Source organism: Grampus griseus (assembly GCF_964374135.1).
Source record: "Grampus griseus genome assembly, chromosome: 19".
NCBI lineage: Eukaryota > Metazoa > Chordata > Mammalia > Artiodactyla > Delphinidae > Grampus > Grampus griseus.
In genome coordinates this window covers 8,770,973-8,789,273 of record NC_139013.1, presented here as the reverse complement: position 1 = coordinate 8,789,273, position 18,301 = coordinate 8,770,973, and the positions used below count along the sequence as shown (strand labels likewise).

At 44.0% G+C, this 18,301-nt stretch overlaps 1 protein-coding gene across 3 annotated transcripts in view; it reads left to right on the top strand.

Moving 5' to 3' along the window:
* ARHGAP35 (Rho GTPase activating protein 35) overlaps positions 1–18,301 on the top strand; it is a 122,029-nt gene that overhangs the window by 60,544 nt on the left and 43,184 nt on the right. The window lies entirely within an intron of this gene.

Below are 18,301 nucleotides of genomic sequence, written 5' to 3'. Positions count from 1 at the left end.
TCAAAGCTGGTGAGCTTTGAGGAGGTGGTATAGTGGGCACATGGTTATGTGGACCCTTGAGCATTAAGAGGTGAGCTCAAGGATATAGGCTGCTACTAATTTGAAACCAAGGTAGGGATTATAACCTCCCTATGTGTTCTTTCTAATTCCGGTATTACCTGCAATGATATTAAGTATTGTGTGGTGTGGACAGCCTACCAAGCTCTGCTAGTAATTTCAGCAGCGTCATGTTAGGCTGAGTGGTGGTGTTCATATTTACTCAGGATGTGCCAAATCAGGGGAAATGGGTTTCAAATTGAAGCTCTCTAAAGACTCTGGAGTTATTTCCAGGGTTTTCTCAGTAGCACACCAGGATTGAATCACAGCAAGCACTTGGCATAATCATAGCAGATCTGTAGTTTGTTTAGACCATCTGTACCCAAAGCCTTTTGTCAGTGTCCATCTTCTTGACATTGGTTTTATATCAGTTTCTTCCTGGCACCTCTGCCTTGGGCAAGGAGGAAATCTTCAGGAAGAAAGTTTGAGTGACTCGAGCCTCTCTCTCACTTCAGAGAGATAGTTTATATCATTTGGGGGGTCCCTAACTTTAATTTGAAGTGATTTCAGATTTATAGGAAAGTTACCAAAATTTTAAGTTGTAAGAAATTGAAAGTTACAATTCCCAGGTTCCTTAAATGTTAACATTTTACCGCATTCCCTGTATCGTGTGTGTGTGTGTGTGTGTGTGTGTGTGTGTATCTTTTTTCCTGAAATGTTTGGAAGTTGTAGATATGATGCACCTTTACTTCTAAATACTTCAGTGGGTATTTACTAAAAACATTCCCTTTGTATAAACACCATGCAGTTATCAAAATTAAGACATTAACATTGACCCAATACTAACCTATCTAATCTGTAGACGTTTTCATTTCATCATTGGTCACATTAACATCCTTTAATAGCAAAAGACAAAATTTTTTTTGGTCCAGGAGCTAATCTCAGACCACATTAAATGGTACATTTAATTATCAAGTCTCTTTAGTCTCCTTTAATTAGAACAGTTCAGTTTATCTGTTTTTCATGGTCTTGATAATTTTAAAAAATACAGATCAGCTATTTTGTAGGAGGTTCCTCAACTTGGATTTTTTTTTTCTGTTTCTTCATGATTAGGTTCATGTTTGCACTTGTGGCAGTAACAGCAGGGAAGCGAGGCTGTGTCCTCGGTGCATCATACCAGTTGGCTTGTGTTGTCAGTTTGTCCCATCACTGGAGATTTTCTCTTTGATCCCTTGATTAAGGTAGTGGTGTCTGCCAAGCTTCTCCACTGTAAAGCTACTCTTCCCCCGTTGTATGAATAAGTATTTTGTAGGGAAATGCTTTCAGACTGTGTAAGTATCTGTTTTCTCCTAATATTTTCACCCACTAGTTTTAGCATCCATTGATGATTCTTCCCTGAGACAGTGATCACCCTAATTCCTTCTTCATTGATTAGTTAGGGTTCTCCTGTCAGGGTGAGCTTCCCTTTTCAGTGGGCTCTTTGACTGGCTCACCTGTGGTAGCACCAAATGCCTGAATTTTACCCGCATGCCTCTCGCTGAGCACATCTGTGGGCTTGATCTGCCATACCCACCTTGCTTCTCTGACTCCTAGACTGTGATTAGCTTTTTTTTTTTTTTTGCGGTACGCGGGCCTCTCACTGTTGCGGCCTCTCCCGTTGCGGAGCACAGGCTCCGGACGCGCAGGCTCGGCGGCCATGGCTCACGGGCCCAGCCGCTCCGCGGCATGTGGGGTCTTCCCGGACCGGGGCAGGAACCCGCGTCCCCTGCATCGGCAGGGGACTCCCAACCGCTGCGCCACCGGGGAAGCCCTGTGATTAGCTTTTTATTATGTCCACTGCCTCTCTTCTACCTGTGCTTCTACAGGTGTGCTTCTACCTATGAATCCTTTCAGGTGCGAAGACCTCTTCAACCCTGCCCCCAGTTCACCACCAGCCACTCCTGAGCTGCTGCTTCTCTTAAAGCTCTGTTAGATTGCACCCCTGCTCACCCTGACACCCAAAAGCGTGGAACTTCAGGGTCCTCTGTGACTCATCTAATCCGTTCCCAAGTGTGTCGCTGTCCTTTGTCATCTCTTGGCTCTGTCTCCTCCACTTCATTTCCACTGCCCCACTGTCACCCTCCTTCTCAGTCCATCCTGATTACGTGGCATTTCCTCCACTATAAACCTCTTCTTGCTTCCTCATTGCCTACCAGACGCTGACGCAGTCTCAACTCCTCCCTATTACGCGCACTACTGCAGTACTGTTATGCTGTGGTTGTCTGCCTGCCTTCTCTCCCTCCCTCCGACCCTCCCTCCCCATTCTTTCTGTTTTATACTACCACAGGCATTAATTTTAAAATTGTTTTACAAGAATACACACCATGTATTAGAAGGATATGGCCAGAGCAGAATTTCTTTGTGTTTCTCTGCTTTGCATATACCCTTCATGTGGTTTGAAATGTGTCCCACGTTCCTCCTTGCCTCTGGAACTTGTCCTCATTCTTCAGGACTCTTCCACCCCCAGCAGCACTTTGAATGTAACCTTCCTGGTAGTTCTTCCCGGCACATTTCAATCTTGAGAACAGGATTCTCTGTTCCCCTTGTCTCGGAGAACCTGGCACACAATACACATTAGTTGTTGATGGAATGATTGGTTTTCAACCTGGAATACCTTAATTGCATTGTTTTCTTCTTCTTTCCTTTTAAATTCTGGTCATATGCTTCCCCTCATTGGCATTAGTTTGTACTTTTATAGAATTTCAGGAAAATAATTAGATGTGGTATCTGTGAGCTTAATGTGTATGTTGGGGGCAGGTGTCTTTTGTGTACTCAGCTTCCTAAAAGAATTTGTTTTTCTCGTCATAAAATTAAAGCATGTTCTTTGTAGAAATTCAACAAAAGGCAAAAACTGAAAAAGAATTTAAAGATTCATTATCTTCCACTTAATGAAAACCACTGTTGATATTTTGATGTATTTCCTTATAGTTTTATTTCTCTGCATGTGTATAGGTTTTTAGTTTTACGTAATTCAGAATATGTGGTATTATAGTTCTCAAAAAAAATTTAGCATAACTCAGATGAGGCTAAAGAGCCCTGAGTTCACCAGCTTACCTACTCCCGTTTTCCTGCAGAAAAAGGAACTCAGTAACTAAGAGGTATGTTGGAGGACCATTTTTTGAGAACCATTACTTTTTAAACCAGACGTTATTTTGTGAACATGTTCCCCTGTCATTAAATACTCTGTGAAAATATGACTTTTGATTGCTGTACAATGTTCCATTAAATGGCTGTATCACAGATTATTTAACCATTCCCCGTTCTTAGGCCCCTGTAGCATTTTCTCCAGATGTACTTAAAATAAAACAGATTCACTAGGAGAGGCATTTGGGAAGAGTGATATAGAGCTTCAGGTCTGCAATTAGACCGCATTTAGAATCTTTGTTCTGCCATTTGCTCATCTGTAAACTGAGGGTGATGACAGGACCTGCCTGCTTGGGCTGCCAGGGTTCAGGGGGACTTGCACGTCGGGCGCCGAGTGTGGCGCCTGGCACACGGAAGTGCTCAGTGCGTGCTGGTTGTCGCGGTTAGCTTCACCCGTGGTACATTCGGTCTTCCTTCCTATTGCCGGTCAGACTTTACCGAGTTATGACCTTTTTCTTTTCTCCCTAACTTTTAAATTTGAAAGTGGTAAAATCCATTGAAAGAGTACTACGGTAATCACCCAGTATTCACCGGTGGTTAACATTTTGCCACATTTGCTCTTTTTCCCCACAATTTGTATTGTTTTTTAATAAATTTATTTATTTATTTTTGGCTCTGTTGGGTCTTCGTTTCTGTGAGAGGGCTTTCTCCAGTTGTGGCGAGTGGGGGCCACTCTTCATTGTGGTGCGCAGGCCTCTCACTGTCGCGTCCTCTCCCGTTACGGAGCACAGGCTCCAGACGCGCAGGTTCAGTACTTGTGGCTCACGGGCTTAGTTGCTCTGCGGCATGTGGGGTCTTCCCAGACCAGGTCTCGAACCCATGTCCCCTGCATTGGCAGGCAGATTCCCAACCACTGCACCACCAGGGAAGCCCACTGTATTGTTGTTAAACCATTTGAAAGTGAGCTGCGGACACCACGTCACTTTACTTCTAAAAGTCTCAGCATATATCCCTAAGCTTCAGGACTTTCTCCTCTATAACTACAATAACATTATCACTTTTAAGAATATTAGCATTAATTCAAGAGCATTTCATATAGATCTATGTTTAAATTTACTCAGTTGACTTAAAACTGTCTCTCATAGCTGAGTCTTTTGTTCTAGGATCCAGTCAGTATTCACAGTGCATTTAGCTATTGCCTCTTTAGTCCCTTTCAGTCGAGAACAGTTCTCTCTGCCTTTTTTTTTTTTAGTGATGACCTTTTTTGAAGAGTCTAGACAGTTGTCGTATAGACTGTACCCTTGTGTGGTGTGCTGTCTGTACCTCTCCAGGGTCCTCAGCCCCCTTCTGACACCACCCATAGCCACCTCCTCATGTGGCTCCTGTCTGAGCCGAGGGCTGGGGCTGCAGACGCCTCCCTCCCTGGACACAGCACATCTGTGAGTTGGGCATCGGGACTCTCTGAGATTCTGGTGACTGGCTGAATGAATTCGTCAGTCAGGTGTTTTCCCCAGCTCTGGCTGCTTTCTACTGAACTTGTGCTTTTCTTAGGGAAAGCCTGTGCTGCCACCTGACCACCCATCCCACCTCCCTCTCTTACTCATGGTAGAATTGCCACATGACCCAGTTTCCATGTGGTGGTCCAGGCAGTCACTTCTAACCAATTAGAGATGATATTCCGAATAAAACTTGTTTGTCAGGACTACCCCATGCAGTTCAAAGTCAGAAGTCATTGTGTCCCTGTTTTTGTGTCCATCTCATGCACCTGGGCACTGTGCTTATCCTGGCAAATAAAGTATTGCATCATCACTTTCAAGGGCAGTGCTTGGGAGTTCATAGTCCTGCCAGCCATGGTTAGGCCTTTCATGCCTCAGGGCCTGTGTTGCTACCCACCTGCCGCTTCACAGCCAGTGTCACAGTAGAAACCGAACCAAAACCTTGCAATAGAGAGGAAATGGTGTGACCGTTATGAATTGGGACGACTTAAACCATCCCATCACCTTAAAAATACTTTTTCTGGGACTTCCCTGGCAGTCCAGTGGTTAAGACTCTGCTTCCAATGCAGGGGACACCGGTTCAGTCCCTGGTCAGGGAATTAAGATCCCATGTGCCGTGCAGCGCAGCCAAAAATAATAATAATAATAAAATCTTATTATAAGAGTAATATACTTGTTCACTGTAAAAAATTTAATCATTATAAACATAGGTAGATGTTATATAGGTATATAACAAAGTGAAAGTCCCTTATAATCCCAAGTCTCCAGAAGTAATCTGCATTAATAGTTGGATTGTGTTTTCTGCTAATACTGTCCCCCAAAATGTTTAAAAGCATGAGATCATGTACTACTGTTCCACAGCTTGTTTTTTGTTTGTTTTAATTTAACACTGTATCTTGTGCATCATCTTTTAAAATTTCATCTCCAAGCCAGCTGCATTTTAACCTTTGACCTGAGAAGAGGGTGGCAAGAGTTGGGCTCAAAGGGGGTCTCTGGGAGTATGGGAGGAGAAGCTTTGTTTGCAGCCATTCTGCCTTCCAGGGGTGGCAGGTTCCTGTCCCATGTTTTGTGAGTAAATTGCTGACTCCTCCTAAACACGAATCACAAAGAAAGGATTGCTGCCTTCTTGCCTCAAAATGTGCGGCTCCTGCTATTACCAGGACTCTGTTGGAGCTGCTCCCCCATATTCTTAGGTTAGCTCATAACATTGTGGGTGGAGATTGGTTCTAGTTTGCGCCTGTTTTTTGTTTGTTTTTTTAAAAAATTTTTAAAAAATTATTTATTTTTGGCTGTGTTGCGTCTTCGTTGCTGCGCGCAGGCTTTCTCTAGTTTCAGGGAGCGGGGACTACTCTTCATTGTGGTGCACGGGCTTCTCATTGCGGTGGCTTCTCTTGTTGCGGAGCACAGGCTAGAGTGCAGGCTCAGTAGTTGAGGCGCACAGGCTTAGTTGCTCCGCTGCATGTGGGATCTTCCCGGACCAGGGCTCGAACCCCATGTCCCCTGCGTTGGCAGATGGATTCTTAACCACTGTGCCACCAGGGAAGTCCCTGCACCTGTTTTTTTTCCTGAGCTTTCTGACCGGTTCATTTATCCTGTTTCCATATTTTCTAAAATTGGAATGTGTTCAAGAAATGGCCAGTAGGTAGAACAGCTTTCAGATTGATTTGCAGATGCTTTTAGCCCAGCCCAGGCCCAGTGACAGCCTCTGTGCTTTCTGTGCTAATAGGATATTAGATTTTCACTTTCTCAGCTCTGGTTACATGGGAAGGCTGGAAAAGGGCATGTAACTACTGCAGCTGCTCTGGGGTCACCATGGCAGCGGGATGGGAGGACTGACTGGGGGTCAGATTTGACTTTGTATTTCTGGTTAGAAAGCTTTTTCTTCAAGTTTTCATCCATGTGGAAAATTGGTGAGGGCAATAGAGTCACTGCTCCCCTTTGATAGCAGTGTGACTCCTCGGTGAAGGAGAGCATTGGCCAAGCTAATCTGAGGTCTCTGATGTGTGGCAGGAAGTAGGAATATTCAGTTCTGGACAGTTTATCTCACTGGAGTTGGGGTGAGGACTTACTTTTAGAGCCTACTCACAATCCTCCTGAGAATAATTTCTCAGGATAAGTACGCAATCTTTACACCTCACTATGGTCACAAAACTAAGGTTTTATACCCCGAGTCTCTGGGCCAATTTTGAGTCAAGGCTTCCTTCTCGAAGTTGGGGGGAAGTATCCACGTCATACGGCGTAGAAACTCCCTGAAGGAGCTTCTTCCAAGTGTCACTCCTCCCCATCCCGGGAGGTCTAGTATCCTGGAGGCTGAATGCCTAGTGCCCTGCTCATCTGGGCTCTGCTGCATGTATTCCCCAGGCCCGCAGCCTCGCTTGTCAGCCATTTAACTAAGAGTAGCATTCTCTAGGAATGATTTCTTTGAATAATGTGTGAGACCAAACCTCCTTGCTCCCTCTTTCTGTGATTTTTTAACCTTTTTCTTTTGGCAGTGAGAGGGGGCAGGGTGACAGTGGCAAAAATCATTTCACATCCAGCCATCCTTTTCTTAATTGCTTTGCTTACTGAGAGGTGACCAATCCCCAGCACCTCTAGCAAGTGCCACAGAGGGCTGAGAATAGGAATTGTTCCCAGGGAGAAGTCGTTTCATTTGGACAGAAGGCCCCTCTTTTGCATCTTAAATTACAATGTATTCAGACCATTGGTAGGCCATGTTGGTCTGTTGGTCCCTGTAGAGTGTAAAGCTCCTTGTAGTCAAGGGGGCCTGCAGCTGTTTAAAATAATAATGCCAAAGATGGTCTGCCATCACGTTAACTTTCCGCATTTTCTATTCCTGACACATTTATTGAGTGCTTGCTATGATCCAAGCATTGTACTGGGCACTTGGCATGTGTGATCTCATTTCACAAGAGATTGTTTTGTTGCTGTAAGAAGCCAGATGTGGGAAGGTGACCCTTGGGAGGCAGTCAGGGTACATCACGGTCTTTTATCACTGCAGGGAGGACCTCAGTGTCAATAAAGTGCAGGAGGGAGAAGGTGGGGAGAAGGTGGCAGCATTTATATTCTCTTCCCCTGCTCTCTGGGAGGAATCCTACCCCACAGTCTGGTAACAGAACCAGGACCCTGCCTTTCGAGGCAGTGCCTACCTGGGCACAACATTGCCCCTGAAATTCACATTTATTTTCAAAAGCCCTTTTGCTGGAGGGCCTGGAATCGAACCACACTACCCTGCATTGGGGTTTCAGTGCCTGCACTTAGCAGGCTTTGTATTGCAAGCGGGGCTTTTTCTCTTTTTTTTAAGATTTTTTTTTTGATGTGGACCATTTTTAAAGTCTTTATTGAATTTGTTACAGTATTGCTTCTGTTTTATGTTTTGGTTTTTTGGCCGCGAGGCATGTGGGATCTTAGCTCCCCAACCAGGGATCAAACCCACACCTCCTGCATTGGAAGGCGAAGTCTTAACCACTGGACTGCCAGGGAGGTCCTGAGAGGGACTTCTTCTGTCTGCCTTCCAGGGGCTCCTTGATGGGCAGCAGAATCTGGTCAAGCTTGACCTCTCACCTCTGATGGAGGGAAAATCCAGATACAGCACCAGGTGGTTGTAGAAAGAAAGAAATGTCCTGATAAGTCGTTAGTAGGTTGAACAATATTTAGCTTACCATCTTTCGGTGGGAGGGATGGATGGACGGCAGATTCTGTTCATTCAGCAGATATTTATTGGATTAATTTATTCATATATTAATTAATGCTAGGCATTGTGTTGAACTAAAGTTGCCCTCATGATGACCAGGGGTGGAGGAAACAGACATAATCACACAAATAAATAATTAATTCAGGCAAGGAGCATTACTGGATTTTAAAAATCACTGGAGAATAGAACGACTGACAGGACCAAGGGACGATATGGAGCAGTTAGAACCCTCACCGCTGCTGTTCAGGTGAGTAGACAAACTGGTCCATCCATCCCCTGGAATACTACTCAGGGGCCAAAAGGAATGAATTACTGCTACACACAGCAACATTGTCGGGTCTCAGAATCATTATATGCTGAGAGTGATAGAAGCCAGACACAGAAGACTGCAAATTATGATTCCGTTTATACATGGCTCTGGAAAATGCAAAGTAATCTATAGTGACAGGAGGCAGGTCAGTGGTTATGGTTGCCTAGGAGCTGGGAGTGGCAAGAAAAATTGCTTGCAGAGGGGCATGGGAAAACTTGGGGGGTGATAGAAATATTCCATATCTTGACCGTGGTGATGATTTTACTCACGTACACGTACTTCAGAATTACCGAACTGTATGCTTTTAATGGATACAGTTTATTGTATATAAATTATGCCTCAATGGTTGATTTTTTTAAATAACTGAGGAAAGGTGCTGAGGGAACTTGATATTTGCATGGCCTCAGAATACCACCCAGCGCATTAATTACAAAGGAGAAATGCACCTTTATAATGGAGAGAGATGGGGGTTACCACCTTAACAAAAGGTGAGCAGGACTGGCACCCCCAGCTGTTCAGCCTGACATTACGTGCCTTGTTGCCAAAAATATTTAATCTGAATCTTATTATGAGTAGATAATCAGACAAATCCAGAATGTGATACATTTTACAAGACAGCTGGCCTGGACTCAATAAAAAGGTCAGTGTCATGAAATAGAAAAAAGTTTGGGGGCCTAGTGCAACTTCTGTGTTTATAACCCGAACCCCTTTCCCATTCAGGTAGCCAGGTGTTTAGTGTATGAGCTTTTGAGTCACCTCTAGTGTCCTGACTTTCCCACGCAGTAGCTGGCTTTAAACTGTCTAAGCCTCATTTTCCTGTTCCTTCAAATTGGGAATAAAAATAATAGCTCTTTCAAAGGGAATTTTTTAGAATTAAATGAACCCCTGTTTGTAATGTTCTTAGCATAATGCCTGATACGTAGCAATCACTCAGGCCATGTTGGCCATTATTTTGGTGGCTCATGTTACTGATTTACTGCGGTTGTGGAAACCCAAATAGGACACTTACCCAGAATAGTAATGGATGACATTAGACAATGTCTGTAGGCAGGGTTTTTGTTTGTTTGTTTGTTTGTTTTAACCGGGTGAGGAGGCAACAGAATCAAGCGTTTTATTTATTTTTTAATTTATTTATTTTTGGTCACACGGCCTGCAGGATCTTAGTTCCCCAACCAGGGATTGAACCCGCGCCCTCAGCAGCGAAAGCACGGAGTCCTAACCACTGGACCGCCAGGGAATTCCCTGTAAGCAGTTTTTAAGAACTTCTCACTGAAGTATAGTATCCATTAAGAAAAGTGCACTCATCGTAAGTACAGCTCAACGAATAGCCACTAACTGAATACACCTGTATAACCAGTACCCAGACCAAGAAACAGAAGATGACCAGCTGCCTGCAAAACTTACTACCCTGGCTTCTGCCCCTGGCTTCTGCCAGTTACAGAATAGTTTTGCCTGCCTTTGTACTTTAATAATGGACTCATACCAAATGCATAGTTGTGGTCTAGCTTCTTTCACTCAGCATGATGTCTGTGACGTTCATCTGTAAGCTCCCTCGTGGTTGTGTGATTCGTTCATTCTCATTGCTGTATACTGTTCCATCATGGGGCTAGTCCACAATTTACTTATTCATTCTACTCTTCGTGGATATTTGGGCACTTTCCAGTTTGGGGGCTGTTATGAATAGTGCTGCTCTGAACATTCTTGTACATGAATATTGGTGCGTGTATGTGCACTCATCTACTTCAGGTATATACCCAGGAGTGAGGCAGTTTTTGTTTTTGTTTTTGTTTTTGTTTTTGTTTTTGAGGCAGTTTTTAATAATTAATTTTAACATGTTGAACATGTTGGTTTAAAAGATGTCTTGAAGCACATATCAGTTCCTGAAGGGGCAATAAGTCTATGAGGCTGAGAGCTAAAGCAGTAGGAGGATCTCTGCTACCTATTTATGGCTTTGTGTTTCCTGTCTTTTAAGGGGTAAGGGGTCGTTCTGGCGAGGGTGTATGTGGGTGCACAGAGCTGTGTCATACATTATTTTAGCAGCTAGATCATTCCCGTTTGCCAAGTGTGCCTGGCTGGAAGAATCTTGAATTCTTCCAATACCTCGTGGTGTAGCCCTTTTCTTTGCTGGGGCTCTCCTCGTGGTTCCGAGTTGAGACTGTGGTTAGCACAGATCTTGGCAACCCTATGGTTTTTACTTGATGGGCTGTCATGGGGCATTGCTCCCTGATTCAGTTTTGGCCATTTGTAGCACAGATAAATAGGTGTTCTTATTGACACCTACCAGTAAGACTCTAAAATGAAATGTTCAACCCTGTGGGCAGTTTGTGAGGGGAGGAAGGGTGAGGCAGAGTCTGGAAGCGAAGCTCTTCCCCCAGTGTGTCTGAGTGTGAGTGTGGAGACCTGCAGCCGTGGCTGGAGATCAGCTTGTCTGCTTTGTTCGCAGGTCAGAGGTGGCCCACGGCTCCTCTGCGCAAATGGAAACCCTCTGTAAAAATGCTCTTTGACAGAATACTTAGAGCTGTGACCTTCTTCCTGATTGAGCTCGTTTGCCCGGGTAAATGAGCAGAGTGCTTTCTGCGTGGCAGATTTAAATTTCACCACTAATTGAGGGTAGCATCTTTGGGGAGAAGCGCTTGCCATTAGATCAGAGGCCTTTTGGGAGACAGCCTGGCAACAAGCACATCAGGGCAGATTAAGGCAGGAGGTAGAGATGGGGAGAGGACAGAGTGCAACTGTTATTAGTAACTGGGGGACGGTCCACGGAGAAGCCAAGTGAGAACTCTTGCCATGTGCCTGTGGGGACTGTGCACATATGCACATACGTGATGCATATGTTTTGGTGGCCTTTTTTCCCCTTTTTTCTTGCTACTGACTAATCTGTACAGGATAAACCTGGAGCCAAACTGCCTGGATTCGAATCTCTGTTCTGCTGCTTATGAACAAATGTTTAACCTCTCTGTGACTCAGTTTCCTTGACTGTAAGATGAGGATAATGATAGTACTTTGAATCATTGAGGTGATTCAATATGTTAAAAACCTTATAACAGTACCTGGCAGGTTGTAAATGATCAATTAGCATTTGTTGCTGCTGCTTTTAGCACTGACACTAAAGTGCATCTTCCACTCTAGTTGGGCCTCTCAGCTTGCTGGAGCCTCATTTGCCAAGCCCTGCTGTCCGCTAGGCTTGGTTCCCCTCCCCCTGTGCAGAGGCCCCTCACCTTCAAAGTCCAGCCCAGGCTTCTCCCTCCAGGAAGAGTAGCCCACTGACTCCCTCCCCTTTCTGAGTTTCAAAGAGCTTGATAGCCTGGCGAGTCAAGCATAGACTTTGGAACGGGTCATACCCCGTTCACAGTCCCAGCTCTGCTGCTCCTCTTCTTAGTTTCACCACTTCACGTCTCTGAGCTCTGTGCTTCCTCTGCAAAATGCAGCTAACGATAATACCCACCTTGTTAGGGCTGTGAGGGTTGAAGGAGATCGTGTGTTAAGATACTTGGCCTGGCACATACTAAACAGTCAGGAAAGGGGAGACCTTGTCATTTTGTGGTGAAGTCTTCAGTATTAACTTCTTGCTTGTCCTCTGATGATTTCATGAGTTGGTTTTGATTCCCTGTTTAGATGTTCACCCCTTACAGTCAGGGATGTTTGTTACATGTTTTAGATCTTCTCCATGCCTACTCGGCCTGTGATAAATTCTTGGGAATCTTTTTTTCTGCAGAGCCATCTTCACCTCCATATAGCCTCACTCTTTAGATAACTCTGTGCATTTACTTCTCTGCCTGATTCCAGAGTGCCAGAGGACTGGAGTGCGTCGAACTGTGAGGATCCTGTCCTTTTCTCATTCATTCAGTACATAGGTTAATCGAGCACCTTCTATACTGTGTGCCATGCGCTGTTCAAGATGCTGAGGATACAGTATTGGAAAAAAGAGATAAAAATCCTTGCCCTCATGAACCGTGCATTGCAGTCTTGTGGGGGAGACAATGACAAACAAAATATAAAGAATCTTAGTGATTAGTGCTTGAGAGGAAAAAAATGAAGCAGGAGAGTGGTATGTGAGATGTCTGGGGTGAGTGTTAAAATTTTAGAGATGGAGGGCTGGGGGAGAGTGCCTTTTGACGCGAACCTGAAGTAAATGAGGGAGGGAGCCATGTGATTACCCAGGGAAGAATCTTCCAGACAGAACAGCGAGTGTAAAATTCCTGAGACTGGGACATTCCTGGTAAGGACCTTGGCTTTTACTCTGAGTGAGATCAGAAGCCATTGGAAGGTTTTGAGTGAAGGGACAGTGATTGGCCTTTGTTTAATAAAAAACTCTGACCACTGTGTGGAGAACAGTTCTGACCCTTGAAGACTGAAATGCACTTGATCTAGCTGCCTTTCTGCAGATCTTCCTCCATTCTGCCCTTCCTTTCTCTGCATATGTACCCAGTCTTGCATTATGCTGGCATGGGTTCGCCTAGACCCTTAGTTTAAACTGAAAGGGTAGAGGTGTATAACTCAGCATAGGAGGGCAGCCTGGATTAGAGCCAAAACTGGAAGAACGCAAGAAATGGTAAGCAGGTGGGTTACTCATCTTTCTTCACACTTTTCAGTTTCATGCCTCCATGTCTTTGCTCATCACTGTTCTTACTGACTCATATGTTGTTTCCCCTCCCACCTGACAAATCCCCACTCTTTCTAAACCTTCCCTCTCTAAACATGCCTTTGTCACAGCAGGTTTTCCCTTGTATTAGGGTTAAATGAAGTCATAAGGGTGGGCCCTGCCTAATAGGGTTAGTGTCCTTATAAGAGGAGACATGAGAGAGCTCTCACAAGAAGCCAGATTGGCCAGCGCCTTGATCTTGGACTACCCAGTCTATGGTATTTTGTCATGGTAGCCCAAGCAGAAGAATGCAGATGGCAAGGTGATTGATGCAGGCATCAAAACTCCTGAGATCCTTAAGGTATGGGCTGATCCTTCCTTCATTTATGCATCCCCATGGGGCCTAGCTCTCCAGAGACCTCAGTCAGGTATCTTTGTGTTCACATGACCAGGACAGAACAATTGGGTCAGTAGGAATGGGAATTGAGGCAACAGAAAGTCAGAAGGACTGAAGCTGGTGGAAGAAGACGTGGAAGAATATCACTTGAGAATCCTGGTCTAAAAAGATAAGCTCACTCTTTTGTGTTGTACCTGGCTCTCAGGTGGTTTATTTGTTTGAAATGTAAGATGACTTGGGTATCAGACAATTGAATCCCCCTTTTTCAAACAGAGATGGTACAAGGCCTTGTGATTTCACCCCAGTTTGCGTTCTTTCACCCTTGGCTGGAATCCTTTGTCTATTTAAATTTGGTGGCCTCCCAACAGTTTAAAAACAAACTCACACAATTTATCTTTTCGGGGAAGCTGCAATTTGGTTGAAACAAGACCTTTCTAGCATGTAGCTCCTGATAACTGCAACTACAATCAGTGTTTCTGTTTTGTGATCTATTTTTTGTGTTTCAAAAGCCACAACAGAAAACTCTTTCTTCTTTTGTGGTTGTCAGGAGCCAGCATTTGGGTTGTGGCAGCAAGAGAGTGTTTTTGTGGAAACTTAATCCGTAATGAGGTATTCCACTTCCTGGCCCGGGCTTTCTGTGAAGAGCATGTATGCCTTTATAACCCATGAAGGGAGTGAAGGACCCCAAATCTGGGTAAATTCAAAATTCTTCTGAGCCTTGAAAAATGTAGGTTATGTAGTAGTAGTTGTTGTTATTGTTTTAATATCACTAAAACCAAATGAAGAAAAACAAGGTGAAAATACCCAATCTGAATTGAATTAAATATAACAATTATTGATTCTAAGAAGCCCCTTGGTTCTAAACTGCCCCCATCCGTGTGATAACAGCTACTGGGGGAAGGATTGTGGGGCAGCACAGTAAGCGCAGGTATTAACAGTAAGTTAGCCTAGTGTGGAAAACATTAAAATGGGCCGAGGTGCACATCATCAGAGGGAGGGAATGCGGTAATCGCTGTCTTAACAACAATGGTGATGAGGATAATTACCGTTAAGGAGGCCCGGTCCTAAGCTCCTTATAAGCATTATGTCATTTCATCCTCTCGGGGACCCACACACAGCAAGCCTTTCAACAGCCTTCTTGACAGCAGTTACGCGAGGCCGACAATATCTTTCTAACCTGAACATCACTATTTCATATTTCCTGTGTTCGGGGTAAGGAAACTCTATCCTTCAAGGGAAGGACTTACATAGCATTTAAATAATATAAGCAAGGGCTTCCCTGGTGGCACAGTGGTTAAGAAACTGCCTGCCAATGCAGGGGGACACGGGTTGGAGCCCTGGTCCGGGGATATCCCACATGCCGCGGAGCAACTAAGCCCGTGCACCCCAACTACTGAGCTCGTGTGCCACAACTACTGAAGCCCGCGAACCTAGAACCCATGCTCTGCAACAAGAGAAGCTACCTCAATGAGAAGCCACCACAATGAGAAGCCCGCTCACCACAATGAAGAGTAGCCCCCGCTCGCCGCAACTAGAGAAAGTCCGTGTGCAGCAACGAAGACTCGACGCAGCCCCTCCCCCCCAAAAAAAGAAAAGAACAACCCCCTGGAGTCAGTCTGCTTGGAGGCCAGGCTTAGTCCTGCCACCTCATTAAGCTCTGTGATCTGGGGCGGGTTACTTACCCCATCTAAGCCTTAGTTTCCTCATCTATTAAATGGGGGTGCTGATAAAAACAGTATTTTGATATATCCAAATATTCTTTTAGTTTTAACCAACTATTTCTGAGCATTTGAGAAGTACTTCTTTATAGCTCTCAACATACTAATCACCAGTGACTTCTAGCTGTTATTAAAACAGACCTTCTAACACTGCTATTCAGATGGTACCATCCTTCATCTTTTTTTTCCCCCAAAGTCTGATTTAAACTAGCTTAGATGTTTTATTCATCCAAATAGGCTTTCTCAGTTACTTCAAATTTGTGAGGCTGGGCCTAGTAACCATTTTGGTGTGGTGGCAAGGTGATAGACGGCAGGCATCAGAACAGCTGACTCTGAGCTCTGGATCTGCTGCTCACTTATTCAGGCCATGAGGATGTTGATAGAGCATGTTCAGTAATCCAGAAGACAGCGACTAGAACATGGCCCCTTGCCGTTAGGAGTTAGGAAATGAGAATGGGGGAGGGATATGCCTGTGTTCAAGACTATGAGAACCCAACAGGGGAGCTGGAGTCACCTTATTTCTCTTATCCTTAATTTCTTCAGTGCAGGATGGAGGTAATATCCGCCTTACCTATGCTACATGGCGTGTGATATTGAAGATCAAAGAAGAGAATAGAATAGAAGTATTTTCAGATTATGAAACTTTGCAGCTATTCTTGTCTTGAGGTGTGTTGCTCTTATAATTTGAAAGGTAGAAGTAACGCCTTCAGTTACTCTTCAATAGGTGCTAGGTGCTGTATCTCATCTAATCTTTACAGCAGCCTTGTGAGGTAGACCATTTAATAATGCCATAAAGATTAGAGTTGGGGACTTCCCTGGTAACACAGTGGTTAAGAATCCACCTGCCAATGCAGGGGACACGGGTTCGAGCCCTGGTCCGGGAAGATCCTACATGCCACGGAGCAACTAAGTCCATGAGCCACAACTACTGAGCCCATGTGCTGCAACTACTGAAACCTGCGCACCTAGAGCCCGTGCTCTTCTTTCAAGAGAAGCCACCGCAGTGAGAAGCCTGCGCACCACAACGAAGAGTAGCCCCTTTTCCCCACAACTAGAGAAAGCCCAGGTGGAGCAACGAAGATCCAATACAGCCATAAATAAATAAATAAATTGGTGGATGAATGAGTGAGTGTTTAAAAAAAAAAAAGATTATGTCTTCCCTGGTGGCGCAGTGGTTGAGAGTCCGCCTGCCGATGAAGGGGACGCGGGTTCGTGCCCCGGTCTGGGAAGATCCCACATGCCGCGGAGCGGCTGGGCCCGTGAGCCATGGCCGCTGAGCCTGCGCGTCCGGAGCCTGTGCTCCGCGACGGGAGAGGCCACAACAGTGAGAGGCCTGCGTACCGCAAAAAAAAAAAAAAAAAAGATTTGAGGTGATTGGTAGCTGTGCCTTCCCAGGTAGGGAGCAGGGTGATCACAACTTTGGTCTTACATCTTGCATATCTTGCCTATTAAGAGGTTGTCAATTTAATCATGACCAGAACTACAGCAGCTCCCAGACTTTTTTTTTTTTTTATTGGAGTATAATTGCTTTACAATGGTGTGTTAGTTTCAGCTTCACAACAAAATGAATCAGTTATATATATACATATATTCGCATATCTCTTCCCGCTTGCGTCTCCCTCCCTCCCACCCTCCCTATCCCACCCCTCCAGGCAGTCACAAAGCACCGAGCTGACCTCCCTGTGCTATGCGGCTGCTTCCCACTAGCTATCTACCTTACGTTTGGTAGTGTATATATGTCCATGCCTCTTTATCGCTTTGTCACCGTTTACCCTTCCCCCTCCCCATAGCCTCAAGTCCATTCTCTAGTAGCTCCCAGACTTTTTGATTTGGTGGACTAGCACTGTTACCCTCAGCATTCTGGGGGTGACAGAGGGTTGCCAGCTTTTTGTTCTGCCAAGCAAGGGTATTAAATTTTTTAAAAATATCTTTTATGACTGTTATTTCATAAAAGTGAGAATACTTCATCAACCTCGAAGTAGTAGGAAAGATGATTTCAAAATATAAGCTAGCCTTCTATTAATTTTTTTTTATCATGTGTTTGGTGTAAAATGCGGGACAGTATGAAAAAGTGAAAAAGTAAGTCTCCCTCTTAGCCTTCTATCCCAGTTCCCCTAAACTAGCAAACTCCCTTTGTCTGTGTATAAGTTGCCGATATCTAATTGTTTGATTTATTTATAATCTTTTTTTTTTATAGAATTCATTTCTTCGTTTTTACAGTTGAATTTTTTATTGTTTCTTTTGGCTTCTGGGCTTTTGATATACTCACTTAGAAAGGGTTACCCCACTCCAAGATTATTTTTGAAAGTCTACCATAGCTTTTTTCTAGTGTTTTATGGTTTTATTTTTATCTGAAATTTATTTTGTGGAAGATGCAACATTATTTCAGATGTGACAGCATTATTTATTGCATCTTCTACTGATTTGAAAGTGACTTGTATATATTACAGTATACACTACTGAATTCCAGTATGTATTGGAGTGTCTTTCTGAACCCTCTCATCTCTTTGATCTAGCTAACTAGCTACCCATCCATCCATGTGCCAGAACTACACTGTTTTAATGACTGAGTTTTATAGGTAGCCACTTTGGAATTATCTTGGCTTTTCTTGTTTAATTTTCCGTATGAACTTCAGAATCTGTTTAATTTTTAAAATAAGCCTTTTGTAACCCTTAAATCATACATTAACTGTTGATATCTTTATGATGTTACATTTTCTTTTTTGTCTCTCAGTAGTGTTTTAAACTTTTCTTCATGTAGCTCTTGGTGGCTTTTTTTTTTTTGGTTGCACGATGAAATAGACTAGTAATAGGTGTGTGTTTATATAGATGGAGACTTGATTCCTGCGTATTAATTTTGTATCCAGACTCCTTACTTGAATATTTTATCGCTTGTAATAGTTTTTCAAATGATTCAATTGGGTTTATTGAAATGTAATATACATATA